Here is a 4,512-nt window from a genome sequence, read left to right on the forward strand (position 1 = left end):
TTTAATCCAGAATCATAAAGAGACAAACACAAATTTCAAAAGGGAAAATATACTTCTAAAATCAACAATGAAGCACTTTTTCCTCCAGTCTCACAATCCTCGTGCTAGGAAACATATTTACAAAACATTCAAGACAAGTCTGAGAATTTAAATTCATAGACTCAGGAAAAATAACTGTTTTATATGATGTCCCAGTTTCCCCCACTACTAGCTAAAGCAGCCATGGTCTGAAAATGGCAAGTGATTATTTGTCCTAATAACCTATCTTCTACCCTTCCTGATCTTAAAGTCATCTTAAAGCATTTACCCTCAACTGAACTTCAACTTGAAAATTGTTATTTCTATTTCAAACCTTAAGAAAGGTTCTTCTTGAAAGTCTTCCTAGATTTTAGATCTATACTAGTCTAGGTAAAAGGTATTAACTTTCACCACAGATGATACCCCACTTGTCTTTACACCATATGGCTACAACTGTGCTACAACACAATGTATTTTCAGAGGAATTCAAAGCATAAATTTTTTTTTTCCCTTTCATCCCTGCTATTTGATCAATGTTTATCACACTGTTTGCTAACCTTATTCTTGGTGAAATTTAAGACTAATAAATTATGAGACTTTTAAACTTTCCTAGAGTTCTCCAAACAACTTTATTATTTTTCATTTCTACTGCAGATACAGATAACAGTCAAAACATCAAATCCATTAAAGTTGTCCAGGCTCCTCAGGAAAGAGAATATGGTTTTGTTGTTTGTGGTAGGTTGGGTTTTTTTCCCCCCAATCCAGCCAGTCAATAGCCTGTTAGCACAGTTATTTTTCTTGCAGTAATCAACTTTATCATAATAGACTTCTATTCTACAGCTGTTATGTTAACAATACAAAATTACTGTACTTAAATTAGAGACCTAACAAGGGACATGCCTACAACTGTAATACTCTGCATCTTAGCTTGAAGTTTCAGTGCTGAACAAAACAAACCATCCATATTTTACCCTAATGCTACAAACATCAAAATGGATATCCAACCAAAGAAAGTGAACTTCAGAGGCAGCACATGCAAATGCTAAAATAGTTTTGATCCACATATCCAAGACAAGGCTTATATATACTGCTAATTTGTCTTATTAGACCAACTAGTAAATCACAGAAAACAAATTAGGTTTTGAACACTTGGTCTTTCTTCAGATTTGAAGGAAAACCAGTGTATTTCAAAAACAAATTAGTTGAAAAGAATTGCTTTAATTTTTGTTAGATCACCTTTGAAAGAAGAGATACTTTTAGAGGGGAGGAATCTTTGCTGCAGGAGAAAACAGGACAAAGTGAAATAAATTAGTTACCTCTAGGGGAAGGAAAGAGCTTATTTTAAGCTCTCAGGAAAGAAGTAGCAGTGAACCATAAAAATACAATCCTTATCATGTCTGTAATTTTTGGCATCCAGAAGAATAACACATTTTAGTTCTCAAAGTTGACTGTGGAAAAATGTTTATAGTTCTCCCTTGATAATCACAACAAACATGACAAAGAGTGATTGCCTCCACAGGTAGTTTTGCATTATTGTCCTCTATGAGTTCTCCCAGAGGTCATTTTGATGCACAATAACTTTCTAGTTTTACCTACACAGGTATTGTGAGGACACCTGGATCCTGGCTGGAATATATTACATTCTATGAAGAGCAAATATAGAATCTTGGGATTCTAATATTTCCACTGCAATATTTATTACAGTGGGGACAAATGGATCAGTTTTATATTTAATATTTAGACAAGAAATACCGTCATTCTGCACATTTTAGACTACCAAGCTTTTTCTGGTGATGAATTCAGTTAGGTTAAAGAGTAGTTCAGGAAATCTTTTCTCCAAGATATAAGCTTCTTTCAGCACAAGTGGTAATAATTAATATGCTGCAACCAGAAGCACACAAACTGAAGCAGGTTTTCTGTTTGTTTGGGGGTTTTTGATGGTTCGGTTTTGTTGTGGTTTTGTTGTTTGTGGTGTGTTTGTTTGTTTTAACTAAAGATTTGTACTACACATTTCATTCACTATGCAACATTTGGATAAGCCTTCCAACAATGGTAATTAATTTTCATCAATAATTAAGCTTATTGACCTAAAAAGATATCTTTAGATTATCAAAGTGACTATTGCAATTGTTCTCATTAAACGAGACACATGCAAAGGCCTGACTGTATGTTGCAGCAGTTTTTGGTACGTTTCAGATAATTGCTAATGCTCAACCTTCCAGCTGCAAGCAGCCACATTGCTTCTTATGGAGACACTGAAGGGTTATATCACCTATTCATCATTTGACAGACACTTCTTGTATACATGCAAAGAAGGCCATATATTTCCTGCTGGTACTGGGTGCACACTCACTACTTATATGTATAGGTCTTCATCCGATAAGCCTCAGGAAAAACAGCAGCCAAGAATGGACTGCTGCAAGCACAACTCATGCACCCTATACCAAATGAGTTTTATACTCATATTCTTCTCATTCCAAAGTGTCATTCCAAAGTATTTTCAGAGCACTCAGAAAAAAGATGCATTACAAACGCCATAGTTCTCCCACCCTGATCTACAGCACAGAAGAAACATTTGATGGAAATAAAGAGAAGTTATATGATCAGGAAAAATACACTAGTATTTAATATTCCAGTTTAGAACTCAGATATACACTGAAAACACTTCCATCCTCCCCTCTGTCTTGCAGTTCTTTTTCTAAGCCCTCACTCAACAGTGTGCTTAATCATATTAATTTCAGTGCCTTGCTGCATCTCACTCAGTTAAAACAACAATGAAGCAACCAAAATGGCCATTTCAAGTAGGTGTGTAAGCAAAAAGTCCAGTAAGTGAACCAAGTTTGAGATGTACTAAGTACCAAGAATGTACTGAAAGAATGCTAACCTGTTTGTTGACTTCAGCCATTGACAGTTGTAATGCCATCAGCATGTAGTCTGCTCCACATACAGTAGTCCTTTCAGAGTTTGAAAATAAAGGCCATTGTCTTCTGAAAAGTTTGATCAAGTTTAAAATTTTTTGCTGGAAAGCAATCATTGTCTAGAGAAGATAGAAGTAGTTAAGAGAAATAAAAATTAATATAACTTCGTAAGAGGTCTATGTGCGTCTTCACCTTCTAATAAGCTGTGCAAATCCTGTTGTAAATTCTTGCTGATCAAGTTTCTAGAATAAACTCTTCCCACTAAACCAAAATTCATGAGACTCACCTCACTATGACATAGCAACTATGAAGATAAAGGGTCAAAAGTGCTTATGTCACATCTTCATGAAGATCCCTAACTTTCCTAGTACATTACGCCAGAATAAAAGAGTAAACATTAACACAAATATGACAGTGCTTTGTCTCTGACAGCAGCCAATCTGAATGCCTCAGAGACTGTCTTCTGTACTGTCCGCTTTCACTATACATTCAGAGCAGTGTCTATCAGAACGTTTGGAAATAAGAAATTTAACATTTCTAAGACTTACTAAGATATCTCCAAAGGCTTTTCTTACCTACATATAGCCTTTTTTCTGTTTTTCATTCCATAAGTCAGTATCTCCCCTATTTCCTTTGGCAATGAGTTTCAGTATCAATTTTGAATTTGACTACTTCATGCTTTGGTCTTTTTCACCTTCTTGCATGTGTCAAGACACAGGCAAACAAGACTCTAAAAAATTCGCTTTCTTTAAACTTGTTCTCTCCTGAAACACAGTTCCCTAACACTGCAGTGACAGTACAGGAGCGATAGTCATACCATTTACTTTCAGAACAAAACCAACCTTTCCCCTCGTTTCATTGAGCTAAGGCGCAGTCCACAGCGGTTTTTCAGGTGATTGGTAACAATCAGGAAAAATGACGAAGCGTGGGAGAGGGGCATGGAAAAAAGGATACAGCGGGGAACAAGCAAGACTGTACCAGCACCTGTAATTATCTACTCTCCAAAATGTTTGAAGGGGACAATCTACTTTATTCTTTCACGTTGACATGAACAAAACTTGCGGGCCACGGAGGATGAAACAGGCAGACAGGTGCAAGTCAGTGCGGGGCAGACAAAAATCCCTCCAGAAGCGTTTCTCTCTCTCCCCCATTCTGAGAGGTTTCCAAGGAACAAGACCTGTCACTCGGAGCGAGCGCCCAGCGAAACAGCCCGAACAACCGAAAAAGCCTGCGAAACACCCTCCAAGTCCTAAACCCCAAGAGCCGACGTTACCATTGCCACCACCGCCGCCCTCGTCCCACTCCCCCAGCTGAAACCGGCTGTGGCCGCTTCGGGGTCCCCCTCTCACCGCCGTCCAGCCTTGCGCAGCTCCCCCGCCTCAGGTAGAACGCGAAGCCTCGGCACCCCCGCCTCTCCTGGAGAAGGACCACAGCCTTTACCCCCCACCCGCAGACCTGCTTTTCTAGCAGAGCTACCTGCGTGACTGGGAAAACAGAGCAGCCCGCGCAGCGAGTCAGTTACAACACGTAATTACCCTCACCGGCGGTTTAAATTTAAATCCCCCGCAGCTGCCCA

The sequence above is a fragment of the Cariama cristata genome, unplaced genomic scaffold (assembly GCF_000690535.1).
Source record: "Cariama cristata isolate BGI_N322 unplaced genomic scaffold, ASM69053v1 scaffold29118, whole genome shotgun sequence".
Classification (NCBI taxonomy): domain Eukaryota; kingdom Metazoa; phylum Chordata; class Aves; order Cariamiformes; family Cariamidae; genus Cariama; species Cariama cristata.